This window comes from Typopeltis vanoorti, chromosome 3 (assembly GCF_054136105.1).
Source record: "Typopeltis vanoorti isolate ZY-2024b chromosome 3, IOZ_Tvanoo_1.0, whole genome shotgun sequence".
NCBI lineage: Eukaryota > Metazoa > Arthropoda > Arachnida > Uropygi > Thelyphonidae > Typopeltis > Typopeltis vanoorti.
Window position 1 is genome coordinate 61,688,906 of NC_143551.1, and position 22,080 is coordinate 61,710,985.

Sequence of the window (22,080 nt, forward strand, 5' to 3'; positions counted from 1 at the left end):
GTACATTTGTTTCTCAGGAGCTTCCCTGTCTATATTTCTTTTAAGAACCATAATCTTTGTCTTTCTGGGATTGAATTGAAGTCTTACTGATCTTATTATCTTCATTAAGGATTCGTCCTAGTTCTTTCTTGTCATTATAAAAGAGTCCTGTATCATCAGTGTACCTCAGGTTACTGATCAATCTGCCACCGTTATCCTAAATCCTGTGTTAAGCTCATCCAATGCTACACTACACGCATGATGTCCTCAGCATTAGATATTAAACAAGTGAGGAGAAAGTAAACATCCTTGCCTAATTCCCTTTCCAACCTGAAGCCAATCAGTTAATCCAACACCTGTTCTTACCGTGGCTTTCTGCTGACTGCACAAGTTACCTATCAACCTGACAATGTGTTGAGGAAAACATTAATTTCATATACTAAACGTGGTCAAAAGCTTCGCAGCAGTCTATGAAATACATTCTCATACAGAGTCTAAATTCTTTATACTTGATTCAATATAGAATGTTTTATATAACGTTTCAGCTAATATTTTTATTTATTACCATTACTAAAATATTTTTTCTTTATCACTTCACCGATGAAAGTTAGTTATTATTTACTTTAATTAAACAAAATTGACTTTTTTTTGCTAGATGGGCGAAGCAAGAATGCTTTTCATATTCCCTGTTATCTGTAGAGGACAATGTAAGGATAAAGTGTTATTGAGCTATGAGTTCTGATCATGGCAGGAGGGTAACAGCAATAGCTGCGCCTCAGTTAAAACTTCATTGGCTACAGCATCGCCATCCATTACCCTCCCTGGCTACCCATTTTAGTCGCCTCGTACGACATGCATGGGCTGCAGTGGAGCTATTCTTATCCCGGCCACCACACGGGGAAAGTCCAAAATTGGCTACAAAACAAAGAAAGTTTTTAATAAAAAATCTTTAATAAAATAAAAGGTGTATTAAATTTTTCTTAAAATAAAAAGATATTTTCCCGAATTTTTATTATATTTGATAAAAAAATAAAATTACTTTTAAATAAACAAATAAAATATATGAATACTAAGAATCAAGACGATCACTTTTAATAAAAAGCATATGAGCATTCTTTTTAGAATCAGTTTACTGTGCAATAATTCGAGTTTTAAGTGAGGTCTGTTTGTACACAAAATATTTAAGATTGTCAGGTGAATAATTAGGACTGGCACACTTTCGTAATATGAGGATACACATATTACTTTAATATTTATTAATTCATTTTTATTATTGGTTATTAATGATTATTTACATGTGATTCTGATTCACTTTCTTTTTTGACCAAGTAAATGGAACCTATAATAAATGTTGACAATCTCTTTTTTATGGTAATCACACTCTAGAAAGAATGATTAGAAACTTGGAAAATGCGGAAATATGATAGAAAAAAATTCATTTGTTTATCCACATACGAATTTACCATAAGTGCTGGTGTTGTTACTTGAAACTACTGACGAACCAACTAAAGCTATGAGAATAGTATTTCATGTCTGGTAAATGCGTATGAATTTCTGGTTAGTTTGTTCGTCTTTCTGCATGAATTTAAGGGAAGAAAGAAAAGCCTTTCACTTTTATTGTACTTGTCGAGAACAATATAAGTGAGAGGGTGGTCTGAAAAGTTCTCGGCCTAACAATGAATAAACGAATTCATAATTTCACAATTATTTTTATTTTTCAATATAATCTCCCTTAAGACTAATACATTTATTCCAGCGCCATTATTCCGTCCCTGTAGTGTTTCTCACTAAGATCTGCAAAATACCCCTCTACAGCTGCAATCGTCTCTTGGTTCGAAGAAAAGCACGGACCAGCGAGGAAGAGTTTTAGTTTTGGGAAGAAATAGAAGTCAGAGGGAGCCAAATTGGGGAATAGGGTGGATGTTCCAACAATTCATAGTGCAGATCCCTTAATTTTCCCACTGCCAAAACACCTTTGTGGGCAGGTGCATTGTCCTGATGAAAATTGATTTTTTTCTCCTGCAAACCGGGTCTTTTCTCACAAATTTTTTCGTCTAGTCTGGTTAAAAGATCGGAATAATATTCCCTGGTTATTGTTTTACCCTTTTCAAGATAATTAATAAACAAATGCCTTTAGCATCCCAAAACGCCGATGCCATTACCTTTCCTACTGATGGAACCGACTTTGTTTTCCTTGGTCCTGAACAACAGGCTTCTGTCCACTGTTTTGACCGCTGTTTGGTTTCTGGTGTGTAATGGGGAATCCAAGTCTCATCCATAGTAATAAATGGACGCACGAAATCAGTTTTATTCTTGTTAAAGCACTGTTCAGAGATTTTCATGCGTGTGCGTTTTTGATCTGCTGTGATCAAACGCGGCACCCATCTTGCGCAAAGTTTTTTATTTTATCTACAGTGTCAGCAATCTCACGCACTTTGACTAGCCGGTAATCCGACAAAATGCCGTGCACTTGATCAATGATTTCTGGTGTTGTTACACTTTTTGGACTTCCTTCACTTGGATCATCTTCAAGGCTGGTACGGCCATATTTAAACTCGGCAGCCCATTTCTTAACTGTCGAAAAAGAAGGAGAAGAGTGCCCATAGACTTTTGTGAACTTCGAATGAATTTCGTTTGCCGTTAAACCTTCTTTTACAAAGAATTTTATAACCGCAGGGTACTCGATTTTATCCATTTCAAGGGATACAGACCATACTTTTGTGTCAGACAGCTGTATAAAACAAACTACTTGATAGAATGACTTGCAATTTCAGATGTACGGATGTAAAAACTTAGAAAAAAAGCGTGCTGATAGTGTTGCCATCTATGGTCGAGGCCGAGAACTTTTCACACCACCCTCGTAAGTCTGTTCTCTCACTGTTCACATCTTCAATTCTACGGAACCGTTTTCCTTTCTTTCGATACAATCTCCCCTTCCCAAGTAATGTTTTTCACCAAAAGTGTAAAAACATTACTTGGGAAGGGGAGGTAACAACTTGGATATTCCACTCTCTCCTGTTTCAGTTTAAAGTTCACATGGTTGGTTTTTAGCGATATCAGTGGTTGCTGATTACATTACTTATTGTCTATAAACTTGTGAACAACAGAGCTCGACAGTCAGGGAAAAAAACTTGCGTTCAACTTGTGATGTTTCCGTAGAATATTTCGCCGAGACATTTTTCGAATTCGAATGTTTGTGAGTGATCTGGCTTTAATGAATGCTTTCTGTACATTTACAAACGACTTCACGAATGCCTTCTGTGCATGTACACTTATACGTTCGTTCGTTGAATGCAGGAAGCAATGATAGTTTGGTCAGTTAATGTTGAGAAAGGGGTTGTGCATTTGCCACTTCATAAGTGGGGAGGTCTGTTTATTCCCACTCTCATCTGTTCGCTCGGAATTATTTTATAAATTACTTGTGACTGCCTTGGTCCTAATTTAGGTTTTTTAAATTCTGTTTTCTTAGAGAATGGGTTTCTTTTCCCTTTATTCGATACAATCGATTATTAGTCCGATTGTATCGAATAAATGACGGGATTATCAACTTATTTTCATTCTTTTTAAAAGAATGCGTCACATTCTGAATATTTTTCCATTAATGTTAAAGAATATATAATATTCATCCAAGTTGATTTGCTTCCTCAGCCTTAAGAAACAGGCCGGTTATATTCCACTAACTCGGGCCCTACCCAAAGGCCTATGAGTTGTGGAAATACCTTCTGAATATGAATGCTGTGTCCAGGCTTTCTGTAACTGACCGGTTTTTAATCCATCTAACTCAAGTGCTTCTAAGTGTTTTTTTTTTTTTTTTTCAATGTTTTAAGGATGGCGCCTAAAGTATCTATTATTATGGGAACAACTTTCGTTTTCTTTTGCCAGATTCGTTCAATTTCGGCTTGCAACTCGCGATACTTTGTAATTTTTTCAGTTTCTTTTTCGTCAATTCGGCTATCTCCTGGTACTGATATTTCGATAAACTTAACACCCTTGTTTTTAACCACTGTAATATCGGGTGTATTACATTCCAAGCTTTTGTCAGTCTGGATTTTGAAATCTCAGAGTATTTTAGCTTTTCCATTCTCCATCACCTTTTGCTCAACTTTATGCTTTCAACAGTCTTTAGATATTTTAAACTCGTACTTTTTTACGGAAATGCCAGTGAATTATCTTAAGTATATTGTGGTGACTTTTACGGTACTCAATTTGTACGATTTTGCTAGACCCACTTATAATGTGTGGTCTACCGTTTCTTCCTTTTCTTTGCATAATCTACATTTACTGTCTTCTTGAATTTTTTGTATTTTTGCCTTCATAACGTTGGTTTTAATGGCCTGTTCTTGTGCTGCAAAAATTACCGATTCTGTTTCTTTCTTTCTTTAGTGCTCCATTTCTCAACCATTGCCAGGTCAAGTTGCTTTCAGCGCTGTCCTCTATGTTTTGAAGGTATTTTCCATGCAATGCCTTATTTTTCCATCTTTCAGTTTTCACGTTTACTTGGTTGTTTTGTATTACAATTTTGTCTCCATGGGTTTAAATAAACCCTCTTTCCTTACCTCAATTAGAAAATTTTCCGTTATTTGTTGCAGATAAATCAAATTTCATTTTTCTTCTTCAACAACTTGCTTTACTTGTAGTAATCCTCTGCCTCATTTCAATTTCATCTTTCCACTAATGTTAAAGGATATATATATATATATACAGTATATATATATATATATTTTTTTTTTAAGGTCCTTATAGTCCTTATAAGGACTGGCTTAAAGGGGCGAAGCAAGAATGCTTTTCATCTTCCCCGTTATCTGTAGAGGACAGTGTAGGGATAAGGTGTTACTGAGCAATTAAAGCTCTGATCATGGCAGGAGGGTAACAGCAATAACCGAGCCTCAGTTAGAACTTCATTGGCTATAGCATTGCCATCCATTACCCTCCAGGGGTCATGCTCGCCTTTTTTTAAGGTAAATTTATGAATAAATTTATGGATAAATTTTATTTAAAAACATTAAAGGTTTATTAGCTAACTTCAAATTTCAAATAAAATTTTTAAAACACAATAATATTTTGAAAAAGGATAAATAAATATTTAATAGCATAAATTTGTTTTTATAAAAGTACAAAGTTAGTTTAAATATTTAATATTAAAAGATTTTATATATATATATATAAAATATTAAATATTAATATTAAAATAAAATTTTTAAAACACAATAATATTTTGAAAAAGAATAAATAAATATTTAATAGCATAAATTTGTTTTTATAAAAGTACAAAGTTAGTTTAAATATTTAATATTAAAAGATTATATATATATATATATATAAAATATTAAATATTAATATTAAATATTTAAACTAACTTTGTACTTTTATAAAAACAAATTTATGCTATTAAATATTTATTTATTCTTTTTCAAAATATTATTGTGTTTTAAAAATTTTATTTGAAATTTGAAGTTAGCTAATAAACCTTTAATGTTTTTAAATAAAATTTATCCATAAATTATTCTTAAATTTATTCATAAATTTACCTTACAAAATGTTTATAACTATTTCAAATTCTCGTTATTCTGCCATGCTATGAGATTATTACGTTATGTCTGGTTGTTGCATGTGTGTTCTCCTGCCGTAGAGTTGAAGTTGTGAAAAGCTAGGGGGCACAAACTTACTTATATGACAAGTATAATAAAGCGGAAAGATTTTTTTTTTATTTTATAAGATGGAAACAAAACAAAAAGTAAATAAATAAAAACACTTCTCAGAAGGGGGGGAAAACCTTCTACCTCTGAAACTAACTGACTTTCAGTAGAGAAACCTTTAAAACGGTTCCTCACTTTTCCAGGCGACAGAACATTCGCGACTGCACTATGGTGGCACTCCACAAAAGGTGGCGGACACCGACTGTCTACCGATTTCAAAAAAGTTACTCGAAAACAGTTCCGTTTTCTCCCGCTAGGAGGGGACTAAAACAGTAATGCAGCAAACGTAGCTTACGAACTTCCTAAAGGAAGTTCGTCAACTCAGTTTCCTGCATTATTTTTGCAATATTTTATTATTATTATTATTATTATTATTATTATTATTATTATTATTATTATTTCGGGCGACTCCAGGAGTCCTTAGACTCATTGAGGGAGGCCCTAAACATCATGTCCACACAACTATGCGATTTCATTCTCACAGTATCTATCATACCTTGTCTTGAACTCGTTCACCGTCATAGCACCCACAACAGACTCTGGCAGCTTATTCCACTCATTTACCACTCTAAAAGTAAAGAACCCAGCTCTAACACCCCTGCTAACCACACTCTTGCCCAGCTTCCATAGGTGTCCCCTAGTTCTCCCACCACCAGTCCTGATCTCAAAAATATCCTCTGAATTAATCCTATAGAATCCCTTTAGCAATTTGAATGTCTCAATCATATCTCCCCTCCTCCGCCTACCAACTAGTTTCTGCAACCCACAAATCTTCAACCTGTTCTCATATGGTTCATTCCATAGACCTGTTATCATCTTAGTCACTCGCCTCTGGATCCTCTCCACCTCCTCCACATCAAGAACGAACCGAGGTGACCAAATCTGGGCAGAGTAATCGAGATGAGGTCTTATCAAGGCTCGGTACAGAGGTACAATAACTTGCTTGTCTCTGCTCGTCAAGGTATTTTTCAACAACCAAGTGAGTTGATGAGCTGATTTAGCTACTTTTGCAGTGTGCCCCCTAAACTTCATCTCCTTATCCACCAACACTCCCAAGTCCCTGGCCTCATCAATCTCTTGGAGTACAGTTCCACCAATGTGGTATACTGCTGCTAATCTTTTCACCCCAAAATGCATAACCTTACATTTTGTCACATTAAATTGACATCCATTCTCCTTAGCCCAGAACTCCAATCTATCTAAGTCATCCTGCAAGACTTTGACATCTTCTGCATTCACTATTGCCCTACCCAACTTTGCATCATCAGCGAACAAATGAATTGTTCCACTTAGATCCATCCCTATATCGTTAATGAACAGATTAAACAGCAGTGGTCCAAGAACAGAACCCTGCGGCACACCACTAGTCACAGGCCGTCTTTTGGACTCTACTCCTGAATAAACTACTCTTTGATATCTCTCCATCAATCAACCACCTATCCATCTCACCAACCCTATATCCATTCCCATATGTTATAGTTTACGGATTAGTATTCCATGTGGTACTCTGTCAAACGCCTTTGCCAGGTCCAGCAGTATCACTGTAAACCCATTTCCCTTATCCAGTTCAGCCGTCACCTTGTTATAAAACTTGAGCAAGTTACCGAAGCATGATCTACCCTTCACAAAACCATGCTGTCCCCTGTACAGTATCTCGTTTTCATCAATCCATTCCTGTATTTTTCCCTTGACTACGTTCTCTAAGACCTTGACAACGACTATTTGTTATTTTATTTGTTAAGCAATGAAGGAATGCAATTGTCGAAACTTCACCAAAAATATTTTTCCCACAGAATAACAGCTGCATGAATAGCCCTTGTTCAAATGAATGAAAGAAATCTTATCTGCGTAAATATTTAAAAACCCGTTGAAGATTTTGCCGTTGTTGTTGTTTGTTTGTTTGTTTGTTTGTTTAGAGGATGCTCAAAAAAAAAAAATAATAGTAAAACTCGGATTTTAAAACTGATGTAAAATGCAGGGATTTCCTCTCCAAAAACTGAATGATCTGCAAGATCGTTTTAAATCTCATTCAGTAACCCAACAGAATCAACCACTAAGCTCAATCAACTCTCATTTGTGGAGACTCAGTGACAAGCCAAACTTACTGACTGACTGATTTTCCATTTCAGTCGCTTCCGACCGTAGGTGACTTTGTAGCATTGCTCACAAAGTATTCCTGGCGAGATTTTAACGGGGGGGGGTCCACCGCTGCTTTCCCCAACGCCCCTACTTTATCCTGGCTTGGGGAGGACATATGGCTATAGGACGTATTCATTACTGTAATCCATGTGTGTTCAAGGGGCCAGTTTGCCTGTTCTAGAGAACGAAAAATCCGAGTTTCCGGGTGAAAAAAAATTCTATCGCCGTATGAGACCGGCTAACTCACCTTTAGTCGAAAGAGACCAGATAAAGGTTCCTCACTCACTGACGAGAATCGAACCCAGATCTTTCCGAGGGCATGAAAATAATATGAAAAGCATTTTTGCTTCGCTCATCTAGACAAAAAAAAAAAAAAAGATCCAACTATCATTGCTACCATTGGACTTGCGATCAGTGGCAGCTCAGTGTGAAGATGGACTGCCAGAAAATTTTCAAAAAGTTTGTTAATTCTAAAACTTCCTCTTTGCAATAAAATACGTCCAAGACCGTAGCTGAGTTGATTTCAACGAAGCTATCGGTTGATTTCTATGACGCCTTTGATTCAAACTTCTAACACATTTTTTATTTCCCAAAGGAGGAAAAATGTATTATAGAACCAAATCAAATTCTACTTCCTCAAGAATGTATAATAGCGTACATTCTCAATGTGAAATTTTATTAAATACGATCTTAGCCAAGGGGGAAGGGGGGGGGGGGTACCGAAATGCATTATTTTGAAGTGTGTTACCCCTGCAAATTCTTTGATAAAAAAAAAAAATGCAGTTGAAATCGTTATGTATATTACGTGTACATAAAATGCTACAAATATGTCTTTTTCATTAGAAAAATAAAACTAAAAAATAAAAGTAAAAATAAAAATGTGCACTAAATCCTAGTCGTCCTGAAGATTCCTACTAAAAATACTATAAACAGTTTGTTATTATTTAACATTCATCACCGTTATATTTATAATCATAATAATCATTCTTATATATGACAATTCCATAGAATCTCAAGAGACTGTTCAAGGGACGCTAATCTATACTGCCCTCCGCCCTTCCACAAATATACTTTTCTCTTTTAACTGCGTAGCATTTCAGATATTTTTCACGGATGGTCAGTTCTAGCTCTTAATGATGAACCACCACTCTTCCATTTTCATTCGCTTCTAATAATTCACCAAAACAATTTAGAGCGCAAAAAATATAGGCAAGGAAATGTTAGAAAATAATCCTACAAAGGTGCAGTTCACAATCGTTTTTGTGAAATGATTGTGAACTGCAGAAATAAATTTATTCTGTCAATTCCCCATCAAAATGGTCCACAATGAAACGAAGGGTTTTCATTGTGACTCTAAATAACGAAATTATCTTAACTTTATTCGGATTGAAACAGAAAAGAGCACTACTAACAGTGGGAAGGTCCCCAAAATCGAATCTCAGTAATGTTTTGATTAAATCCATCCACGTAGACCATGGAATGGAACGACTGGACAACAGAAGCGACCTAACGAATGAAATAATGTGATCAGTGCGTACACTATTGCGAAATGTGCCGAATAAGTTGATACTTTTTTAAATGATTAAACACTTTGTTGCTTTTAGACTTAAGAGTTGATGACTTTGGAATAACTTCGACTCAGTTTACATAATTTATTTTCTGATTGCTCATGGTACACAGAAAGATTTACTTAAGGTTATCACCTACTCACGGAAAGTCCACGGTTCCATCACGGGTATGTTCAATAACTTTTATTTTTTAATGGTTGTTTCTGTACGATAACAAAAGAAGAGAATTCGTTCGGTAATAAATAATATCCAATGAGATGCTCTCATTCTTCTTTGAATGAATGAATTTTAAAAAAATTGTGCCTGCCAGGGATCGAACCTGGGACCTTCCGCGTGTAAAGCGGATGTGATAACCACTACACCACAAACACATCTGCTAAACTTCTTTCGTGAGAATATATAAATAGTCGGTTGATAGGGTTCCCACGATTTCTTTAAAGAATGTGTAAAAAAATCTTCGCTCCATAGGCACATAGCAAATTAACTTCTTTTAGTGTGGCCGTCGTTTCTGATTCCGATTGCAATTGATTCTGCATTTATCGTTTTCAAACTAAGTCTACTGCCAAAGTTGGAAATATTTAAACCTCATAATCTGATGACTGTGGCTGTCACAAGTGTATTTCTTTATTATCGTACATTTTAGTTAATCAAACTATTTCTATTGACACTAATCTTTGCAACCATGCTGCTGAGTTACTTTTAAGTAGTGAAGAGAACTGTGACAGTGAGATGATGTCGAAAGGTTGTTTGTGCTTATCCGCGAACAATTTTTCAGTGAGATTCGTTACGTAAATCATCATTGAGTGAATATCGAAAGCTGAAGGTCAAGTGGAATGATTTTGGAATGCGAAGTTCTAATGCAAGAGGGAGTTTTAAACTTTACTTCATTTTATACTCATTCTATACAGGGGGGGGGGATAGTAGTTCGTTACGATACTACGTAGTCTCCAAACCTTTTTTTTTTTATTTTTCATTTTAAAGCTTTTCGACACCCATATCCCCCCCCCCCCTGTGTTGCGCTCTATTCAGGGAATCGTGATTTCAATTATGCTTCACTTGCAGTGCAAATAGTCAGCATACATTATTGCAGTTTATTCTCATTATTAATCAAACTATTTATATTGTCAATAACCTTTGTAATTATGCTGAGCTAATTTTAAGTAGACAACAAAATTCTGACAAGGATCAAAACCATACTCTCCTTGAGCTAATTTACACAAAATTCATGATTTCGATATTAATGATTTTGCGATGTGACAGTCTGAAGGGTTTTATATAAATTCCCCCTAAGAATTATCATCAAACTACAGCACAGTAGTCCAGCACTATCGTTGATCAGCTATCAGTAAATCTTGGTCTAAAGGGCAAACATGGAACTTTTTCAAGCCACTTCAGACCTTTAATAAGCAGGACGGAACTACCAGAAGCAATGAAAGTCGAACATACATTCACAAACAGCCATATCTATGGAGAAAATCGAAATAACGACACGTAGGTTGAAGAGCGGATTACGCTATCTACTCGGCCAACCAGATCAGCTGCTGGTGGTTTTTATGCGATTTTAAAATGTTTAAGAAGAAAATCATCTTTACGTACACAAGTCTCAGTTAACCGATAAGAGTCAAATGAATGTTAATCTTAGTCTTGTTGGCTGCATGGACAGCTTTTGCTTTTCATAATTTAATTTCATTCACAAGTTAATAAAACTTGTGAATGAAATCCACTAAGGCATTCATAAGGCAGATGAATTTCGTAGTTCAGTGTGAACCCCCTCTTTTTTTGATAACTGAAGGTTTAAAGTGCGAGAATGAGTTACGTGTGTTTGTTTTTAGCGCAGGTGTTTATGACCTATCCGCAAAAACTTCCTCGGTGACCTGTTCATGATTCAGAGACTTATGACCAGGTGACTATGAAACAAGGTTATGGGTAATGTGTTAGCAATGAGCAGGTCAGCAGCAAATAGCAAATGTAGCTTTAAAATGTCAAAGTAAATTATTCACTTGTGACTGCGTTCTTTCACAGAGTTGTGATGAAGCAATCATTAAAAAAATATTTTTTTCAAATTATTATTTAAATTTGTCAATACAAAAAAAAGATAGAATAAGGCAATAACCGTAATGTATGAAATCCATTTACTCGAATGAAGTTAATTTTGTGCTTATTCATAAGGGAGGAAATAAATATCTCCCAAATCAGTTCGAAGTGCATTGGGGACTTTTCGAAGCGTCTCCAGTGTTCACCCAAAATGCGATTAGTATTAATGTTATTGCATTAGTGTGAATGTTTTTAATCGGAGTCTTAAGAATCTTTGGATAATTAACCAAATGTTGGTGTTGTGCAAAGTTTGTGATGTTTATTTTCAATCCAAATAATGTCAGGAAATCAGCCAAGTTTAAGTTTTCCCTCTTTCGTAGTACAGTCCAGTTCCATTTGTTAGAATATCATAAAGAAATGAAAATATAACCAAATATGTCAAAATTTGTACAAAATGGTTGAACGATGCGACATATCTGTAGATAGGGTAAGTCTAATCCTTCTCACCCCTCTCTAATTACTAATTAATCTATTTTATTCTAGACTAATTCGGCTGAATTCCTCGTCACAGCTTAGCAAAGCAAGCAACAACTTAATCAACTTAATTTTATTCTAAATGACACTTACAATAAAAGTAATTCGGTGTTTTTTTTTTCCACAATAGTTGGATAACAGTCACTTCCAAAACTCTTGATCACATGCATGCAATTATAATCGATTTGCACAGGTGGCTGTTACCAAGGTGATACTTGTGGTGTAACGGTTAACACGCGAAAGTTCCATATTCAATACACTGCAGGCTATTTTTTTTTTTTTTTGGTTTATTCCCGGAACTCCCCCATGTGCTTGAACTTAGCGACAGGAGGCGATAATCCCAAATGTCATCACACTTCTAATGTCTAATCCATTTAAAACCTTTAATTGCATTCCATCTTTGATACTTTAAAGGTCTCTAGGTCGTTTAATCGATATCTATCAAACTTTCCCAAATACCATACAAAAAAGGTGAACGAAACCTAGCAGAGAATTATAGACTGATAATGTTTTATCTTAAGATTATGTCGTCCTTATATCTGAACTGTCAAGAATTATAATGGCTTTCATTTTATTTTCTCAAATCTAGCAGAGTGGGAGTTACCAACAATCTATACATCACTGACTGTGACTGCCACGTAAATTAAACCCATGAAGGATTTACGGGTGAAACATAAAAATGTAAGGAAATGATCGGAGCTAAATCATAAAATGATGTGTTTGGGAAAAGCATTGGATTATAGTTACAAGTTGCTAACAACGGATAAATGACTTTGCTTAGAGTAAAAATATTGAAATAGAAAGTTCAGTTGCAAATAAAATTGAAATTCTCGATAATTTCTAAGCAATCCCAAATAATATTCCTAAACAGCATTCAGGTCCATCAATCTAGAAAAAAATTATTATTATTTCGAACTGCTTTTAAAATTTTCTCAATAGAATAACACAAATTGAAAAACGGGAATCATTAATGACACCGAGCTATAATCTAAAATGAAAACTGGTGTACTAAAAATGTAATTTAAAAAATTAAAATTAATGAGCCTACAAAGATATTTCATTTCATTATTCAGATCGTTCTTAAGGCTCGAGAATGTCTCATTGACATTAATTGGGTAACGTCATTGAGACATTGTTCTATTCGATATGTGAAACTTGCTTATTCCATGAAATTTAAAGTGGGAAATGAACAGAAAAAAAATAACCAGCTCGATTATTATTAATGTTCATCACCATTATAATTATAACAATCATTATTCTTATTGTTATAATAGCACGCGGTGCCCATAGAACATTGGGACTCATCAAGGATTGGCACTGCACACCATCCCCAAAACGTAGTATTTTCTGTTAATTGTCTCGAATTACCGTCTAGTTATAAAAATCCACAAAGAATTTAAGAGAAAAAAAAAAATTCCATCAATGAAATCTTTGTCCAAAATAGAAGTATTCATAGAGAGATGCATTTCGCAATATCATACTTTTATATTGACACCATTCATTATTATTATTATTATCTGAGACCTTCAAGGAGTCAAGGACTCATCGAGGGAGGCTATAAATCATCCAACCCAACAATCATGCCTTCCCTTAAATTCATTCATACTAGATGCACTCACCACCCCTAAAGCAAACGATTGCACTCACTCGTTGATCTGTGAGAGAAACACCTAGCTCTTACCCCTTTCTTGACTGCAAATATATTTAACTTCCATGGATGCCTCCGTGTTCATTCCCCACCCTTCATATAACGAAAAATTTCATCAATTGATGTCCTATAACATCCATTCCAAAGTTTATAGACCTCTATCATATCACCCTCCTCTTTCTCCTGTTAACCAGAGTCTTCAATCCACATACTCGCAATCTATATCCCATTATCAGATATAATATTTGTAACTCATCTTTGCAAAGCTTCTTTATCCTTTGGAATCCAGACGACCAAATCTGCGCACAATAATCGAGGCCTGGTCTTATCAACGCCTTACAAAGAGACAAAATGGCTTCCTTATCCTTAAATTTCATGTTTCGTTTCGCATGGTCAATTAGAAAAATTGAACCTACGGACAATTTAACATGTATTACAGGTGTAAAATTTGTTTTTTCATAAATTTAACATTGAAATGGTCCATTTTGAATATCATATTTGGTGTTCTAAATATTAAAATTTATTACACTCTGTCCAAGGAAAAAGAACACAAAAATGAACATTTCCAGCGCAGTGAATCATAACATTTATTTATTTATGTATATTATTTCTGGGAAAACTCCCATGTTACTCCTCATTATAAACTATTATAATACAGCTATATTGCCTGCTTCAGTTTAGGAGTGCCCCTGTTTAAATGTCATTGGCTATTTACTCATGGGTTCTTAGGGCATTATGAGTGTAGATGTATCAAAAAGTATATGTAGCTTAAGGAATAGAAATTGCACATACCTTTTTCTGGGTGTTGTGGCTTTTCCTCTGTCTGCGATGTCGAGAACTGCAGAGTGTGTGTGTGGTGTGGGGGGGGGGTAGGCAGTTTGGTAGAATAAGTTAGAAAAACCCGGGTTTTTTTCGTAATATATAGAAACATATACTTTTATATAGGGTGGGGAAAAAAGTGAAAGGGTTAATTTTTTAAAATAAGGAGGGGGAAAGGTGGTTGACGGGGTGTGGACCGTTTCGACTATTCGTGGTCATCATCGGAACATATTGGGCGGAACAGATTTGGTCGTCTGGCCCAATATGTTCCGATGATGACCACGAATAGTCGAAACGGTCCACACCCCGTCAACCACCTTTCCCCTTCCCCCTCCTTATTTTAAAAAATTAACCCTTTCACTTTTTTCCCCACCCTATATAAAAGTATATGTTTCTATATATTACGAAAAAAACCCGGGTTTTTCTAACTTATTCTACCAAACTGCCTACCCCCCCCCCCCACACCACACACACACTCTGCAGTTCTCGACATCGCAGACAGAGGAAAAGCCACAACACCCAGAAAAAGGTATGTGCAATTTCTATTCCTTAAGCTACATATACTTTTTGATACATCTACACTCATAATGCCCTAAGAACCCATGAGTAAATAGCCAATGACATTTAAACAGGGGTACTCCTAAACTGAAGCAGGCGATATAGCTGTATTATAATAATTTATTTATTTGTTTATGGACTCACAAAACAGCACTTAATGTAATACTATTCCTTAATTTATCAAAGAATTGCAACAGAAAGTGCTTGTGGTGTAACGGTTATCACATCCGCCTTACACGCGGAAGGTCCCAGGTTCGATCCCTGGCAAGCACAATTTCTTTTTTCTCTTCGAAGAGAAATAACAGTAAATCTTATTGTTTATTGTATAAAAATGTCTGTGGGCAAATACTTGAACTTTGACGTTTTGAGTAATTGCGTTGTTTCCACTTTGACGTTTTGAGTAATTGCGTCGGACTTCTAGCATATGTAAATTTTCATATGCTTTCGTTTCAAATATCTGTTTTATCATCTTATGAGATTCTTAAAGGTAACTAAGAAGCATTTAATACTCTTTAGGTGCCAATGATAATTATCGATGGTTTGGATTTCATATCCTAGATGACAGTCCATAGAAAAGTCCTTTACTCAAAGAAAATTATTAAAAAAAAATACTATAATAAAATCGAGGTTTCGGTGCATAATGATAAGAATAATTTCATAAATATTCGACGACTACAAAAAGTCCTCTAATACATATCAGTGTGCATAAAGAGTAAGGCCGTATTTCTGAGGCAATCGCTTGCGAACGAAAAAACCAGGGGTAGTTTTTCAGGTTGCCACACCCACCTTTCTTTTAAGGATTATCACTTTCAGATTTCATGTTAACTTAAACACTTAAAGTGTTACATTTGCATTCCTTCCTGGTTGCCCTTGCAAAGATACTATAGAACGAGACACTGGATGAAGAAAGATGTGTGTTGTAGTATATGGAATGTATTTTTTTTTTTTTTTTTTTTAGAATCTAATGCAAGTTTTCTAGGAAAATGATATTCAATCCATAATAAAATCTGTTATTTCAAATTATATTAGGCATTTAAATACCAAATTTCATTCGTGTCCCATCCACCTCGAACTTATTAAAATGGCTGAATAAAAAAAAACATTGAATCACATATTCTTGTACTCATCCTAAATACCAAATTTATCAAATTTCATCTTGCAGGTGATGTAGTGATGGGCTAGTCTTTTTTCTAGTCGTGTTACTGGCTCTGGCGCGTGAATTCTTGTTTCCTGCAGCATTACAATGGCTGGCAATTTTTTGTGAATTTCATTGATCAGCAGGTTTTGGCATTCTTTGGTATTCATCCCGTTACAATTTAGGCTCATTAACTTCATTTTGGTTCTGATTTGTTCTGTTACAATTATTCGGGTTGCTTTATGCTTTGCTTCTGGCTCTGGTAGTATTTGGCGTGACTTTAATTTTTGTTCTTCGCTGTGTTTTAGGAGCTACGTTTTGTGTTGCTGGCGACTTGCTACTTGTTTGCCCTTGGGATTTCGGATTAGAGGTTATTTGTGACTCATTTGAGGTTTCCTGCATGTCACCTGTACAATCCTTTCCACTAATCCCTTCCCTGGGTAATGGCTCAGGGCGACTTTCTGGAATTTCACTTTCTCTGCTTCCCCCCCCCCCCTCTTATCGTCTGATATAGACATTTCTGGAACAGTGGCTTTGTTGCCTTTTTGTAACGTGAAGTTTTTTTTTCTTCCCTGTCTGCTGATGAGTTGTTGCTTCCGTTGTTATTCTCCCTATTTCTTCTTTAACTTTGTTATGCCCATCTGTGTCTTGCACATCCTCTTCTTCGCCTTCCATGTCTGGGGACTCTTCGTTTTGCCTCAGTATGGAAGCGTATGTGCTACCCGCTTGCATTGATCTGCTGCATGACCTTATGGGGTTGCACTTTTCATATTTCGGCTCATTGCAGTGTCTGCGTAGATGTTCGATTTTTTTACAGCGGAAGCAGGATGGCGGTCTTCCTGGGACCACGACTATTCCCATAACCTTTTTCACTCTTATAGTATATGGGATGTCGTCAATTTTTGCACCTTCGTTGAGTTCTATGACTAATTTTTTTTTTTTTTTTTTTTTTTTTTTTTTTTTTGTTGCTTAGGACATGAGACCAGTCATCATTCTTAATTGTTGGTATGTTTTTCAGAAATTCTATTTTTCCGAATCTTTCAAAGTGGAGAGCAACCAAGTGATTTGGGATGTGGGGTGGCATCCAGTGTATTAAAATTTCTAATTTCCTACATGCATTTATATTAATAATTTCACAGGTGCCATTCCTCACTTGGATGTTCTTTAACGGTCAGTTGTTTGAACGACAGTAGAAAAACATAATTGTATTTTAGATGACCTAAATGCCACACATCACTTCCTTTAACTTTGTTTTTCGTAAGGCTTTTAATTATGTCCTCCTTCGTGTAAGGACCGCATTTTGCGTCACATTTAAGAATAACAGTTTTAGACCAGTCTATTTCGAGTGGTAAGTTTAGCGATTTTAATAGGTCCTGCGAGTTAAAACCTTCAGACCGATTTTCTTGTTCACTATCTGCTTTAGGTTCAATATCGTTATTTCTATTCATATCACGAGATGGTTGAAACCAAGAGGTACTTACAGTTCCTTCTTTGTTAACCTTCGCATTAGCCTGGGAAGCTACGGTTGATCTTCGTCTTCCTCTGCGGCCTGCAGCTTGGGGGTCGGGGCAAGGGTCGCGCGGGTTATTAACAATAGGAAGCACTAGAAAACACGTCTGCACTCTATGAAAGCTAGAGGCCGCGTTACCAATTACCATTACACCACAATCACTTCCTGTTGCAATTCTTTGGTAGATTAAGGAATAGTATTAAATCAAGTGCTGTTTTGTGAGTACCATAAACAAATAAATAAATGTTATGATTCACTGCGCTGGTAGTGTTCATTTCTTATTTCATTTTCCTTGGATGGAGTTTAATGAATTTCGATATTTAGAATACCAAATATGATATTCTAAATGTCAAATTTATGTAAGGACAAATTTTATATCTGCAGTAAAACATTTTAAGATGTCTGAAAATTTTCTAATTTCTAATTAGAAAATTTTCTAATTATAATGAATGGCTTCAGTAAAAAAAAAAAAGTATGATTTGCGAATTGCAGCTTTCTATGAGTCTTCTTTTACTGTCGACAAAGATTTCTTTATGGAATTTTTTTTCTCTCTTAAATTGTACGTGAATGTTGAAAACTAAACAGTAATACGTCACAATCGAAAGAAAATAGTACGGGTAACTCGTGCTATATAATAATAAGAATAATGATTGTCGTAATTATAATGGTGATGAATACTAATAATAAAATTCTTATCTGTCCAAGTCCTGTTTTAAATTTAGTATGAAATTTGCAATTTTCACATGTCGAATATTTTTACTGTAAACAAAGCTATTAATCCGTTTGCTAGCAACTCGTAACTATAATGAAAAAATTCTGTATAGAGGTCGACATGGGTTTGTTAAAGGATGGTCTTGTTTTACAATTTGCTTACATTAGATAATAAGGTCACTATAGTTCTGAATACGGGTGATTCATATACAGTGATACTTTTGGATTTTACAAAGGCATTGACAGGCTACCACATAATACACTGGTGTATAGGTGACGGCAAATGGAATTGGAAAGTCAATTAGCTGATTGCATAGCAAACTGCCTTTCTAATCGATATTAGACGGTGGTGTATAGAAGTGCAATATCTCTCGGGAGGAGAGTTACAAGTGTAGTCCCACAGTGTTCTGTTCTAGGACCACTGCGGTTCAATTTGTTTATTAATGATATTGCAAGTGGTCTACAAGCTGATATTCAGCTGCTTGAGGATGATGCTAAGCTGGGAAATCCGCCAATACATCTGCATCAATAGGAATGATGCAAATGTACTGGCACTTCAGAGAAATTTTAATAAAGTGGCTATGTAGGCACACAAGTGGGAACGTCAATGTAACACCAGTAAATGTAATGCTTTGCATTTTAGATCACAAAACAGTAAAGCTACGTGTTGTATTATTATTATTATTATTACGTGACATCTCCATTGAAGACGCTGTATTATAGGAGGTGGAGGACGCGTGTGATCTTGGGATATTGGTAGATAAAGAATTGAAGTTCAAGAGCCATATTGCAGAAATAATAAAAACTGCACAAAGAAATGTGCTGTTTTTATTTCTGTGTATTGTGCCAGTATATTAAGAAGAACACTGACGAGTAGAGACAAGGATATGGACATTCCGCTGTACAAGGCGTTAATTAGATCGGATGTGGACTACTGCGCATCGATTTAGTCACCTGCGTTCCTTGGTGAGAAGCAAGCTGTGGAAAGAGTTTCAGACGCGAATAACAAAAGCAATATCGGGATTGTGGAATACTGAATATGAAGACATTTTGAGAGAATGTAAATTACAAACGCTGTTCAATAGGCGGAAGAGGAGCGATATGATTGAGATGTATAAATTGCTAAGGGGTGCTTAACAAAGAGATACCCAAGATATTTTTCAAAGAGTTGAAGGAGGGAAGGGGGATAAAGACAAGAGGTCATTCTTGGAAGTTGTATAAAGGTGTGGTGTGTAAGGGGGTGCGAGTAGTAGGGTAGCCACTCTGAACAAGATCAAGATCAACATGAGATAAGGAACCGTGACGTCATTGGCTGATAAGAAGAAGACGTCATTGTGGGAGTGATGTCATGAGATTGGAATGTTTGGATTTTCCCTGGGGGCATATGTGTGTGTGACGTCACGTTGTTTGTTTTGTTCGCGTATGGAATTATGGGTGATGGTAGAGATTAGGATTCGTGGTGTGATTAGTGATGCACTTCTGACATGATCAAGATAAGATAAGGAATCGTGACGTGGGTGGGTGTTGTTAGGAGATGTAGATAAGTGATGTCATCTGTTAGTTGTAAATAAGTGACGTTATTGTTTTGAATGGAAAAGAGAGATATATTAGTGGATAAGGACTCGTATCGTGATTGGTGGGACACTTCTGACAAGATCAAGATCAAGATAAGATAAGGAATCGTGACGTGGATGTTTGTTATTATAGATTTTGGTATGTTTGAAATTTCGCTGGGGCCCACTTCTGTCCGGAACATCACGTGCTGTTTTCGGTTCTTTTATTGCCTTGTGGGTGATATTTAGAGATAAGAATCGTGACGTTATGTATTTCGAAATTTCTGGGGAACATATGTCTCCTTGTGATATCACATGGCGTTTTGGTTTGGCTATGGAATTGTGGACGATGTTTTTGAGATAAGATATCTTGGAATTTTCCCAGGGTGACCCACATCGGTCATTGTCGTCATGTTTTGTTTGGTTGTCTATAGATGGGTGTACTAATTTCCAATACATTATGGGGTATTTCTTTCCTGTTAAATGAATAATTTAACTATGCTACACCGTGTCGACGGTACTGGTCTTAGGACACAATCACACAATAGTGCAGTTCACAATGTCATTCTTGCGTATCAAACGCTCTTCACTATTACAATAACTGAAACCGAGCCATTTGATTATACAAACTGCAGAAATAAATTTATTCTGGTAATTTTCCACCAAAATGGTACAAAATGAAATGAAGGATTTTAATTGTGATTCTAAATAACGAAATTATCTTAACTTTATTCGGATTGAAACAGAAATGAGCACTACTAACAGTGGAAAATATCCCCAAAACCGAATCGCAGTAATGTTTTGATTAAATTCATCCACGCAGACCATGGATGAGAACGATTGGACAACAGAAGAGACTTAACGAATGAAATAATGTGATTGGTGCTCACTCTGTTCCCAAATATGCCGAATAATTTGCTAATTTTGTAAATGATTAAACATTTCGTTGTTTTCTCGACTTAAGAGTTGATGACTTTGGACTAACTTCAACTCCGTTTGAATAATAAACTTTTTGATTAACATTCGTAAACAGAAACAGCAGTCACTACTTTTACTATTTCTTAATTCACGAAATCTGACCGAAAACAAGATGCTTACGGTGTTACTGGTTATTTCATACGCCTAACACATGGAAAGACCATGATCTGATCACGGGTATGTTCAATAATTTTTTTTTTTTTTTTTTTTTTAAATTCCTCATAGAAGAGTGCCAATAAACCTGTGGTTGTTTCTGTACGATAACAAACGAAGAGAATTCGTTCGGTAAGAAACAATATCCAACGAGATGCACTCTCATTCCTCTTTGAATGAATGAATTAAAAAAATTAATGTGCCTGCCAGGGATCGAACCTGGGACCTTCCGCGTGTAAAGCGGATGTGATAACCACTACACCACAAACACATCTGCTACTGTTCTTTCGTGAGAATATATAAATAGTTGGTTGATAGGGTTCTTATGATTTCTTTAAAGAATGTGTAAAAAAATCTTCGCTCCATAGGCACATAGCAAATTAACTTCTTTTAGTGTGGCCGTCGTTTCTGATTCCGATTGCAATTGATTCTGCATTTGTCGTTTTCAAACTAAGTCTGCTGCCAAAGTTGGAAATATTTAAATCTCATAATCTGATGACTGTAGCTGTCACAAGTGTACTTCTTTATTATCGTACATTTTAGTTAATCAAACTATTTCTATTGACACTAATCTTTGCAACCATGCTGCTGATTTACTTTTAAGTAGTCAAGAGAACTATGATAGGGATTAAATGGCAAAAATCTTAGCTCTACTTCAGCTAATCTACACGAGGAAGAGATGTCGAAATGCTGTTTATGCTTATCCGTGAACAATTTTTCAGTCAGATTCGCTACGTGAATCATCATTGAGTGAACGTTGAAGCTGAAGGTCAAGTAGAATGATTTTCGAATGTATGACGAAGTTTTAAACTTTACTTCATTCGGCATTAAAAAAAAGGTTTGGAGAATATGTAGTATCGTAACGAACTATCTCCCCCCCCCTTTTTTTTCTTAAATTTTTAATAAGCCAGAAAAAACTCTACAAAATGAATTATCATTTTAAAGCTTTTCGCCAACCTCCCCCCCCCCCCCTGTGTTGCGCTCTATTCAGGGAATCGTGATTTCAATTATGCTTCACTTGCAGTGCAAATAGTCAACATAAATTATTGCAGTTTATTCTCATTA

At 35.7% G+C, this 22,080-nt stretch overlaps 3 non-coding genes across 3 annotated transcripts; 1 reads left to right on the plus strand and 2 right to left on the minus strand.

Moving 5' to 3' along the window:
• Positions 1-9,680: 9,680 nt before the first annotated feature.
• On the minus strand, positions 9,681-9,753 carry TRNAV-UAC (transfer RNA valine (anticodon UAC)). Its single transcript has one exon. It is a non-coding gene; the product is annotated as a tRNA-Val (tRNA).
• Positions 9,754-15,175: 5,422 nt separating this feature from the next.
• Positions 15,176-15,248, plus strand: TRNAV-UAC (transfer RNA valine (anticodon UAC)). Its single transcript has one exon. It is a non-coding gene; the product is annotated as a tRNA-Val (tRNA).
• Positions 15,249-21,213: 5,965 nt separating this feature from the next.
• On the minus strand, positions 21,214-21,286 carry TRNAV-UAC (transfer RNA valine (anticodon UAC)). Its single transcript has one exon. It is a non-coding gene; the product is annotated as a tRNA-Val (tRNA).
• Between the last annotated feature and the right edge of the window lie 794 nt (positions 21,287-22,080).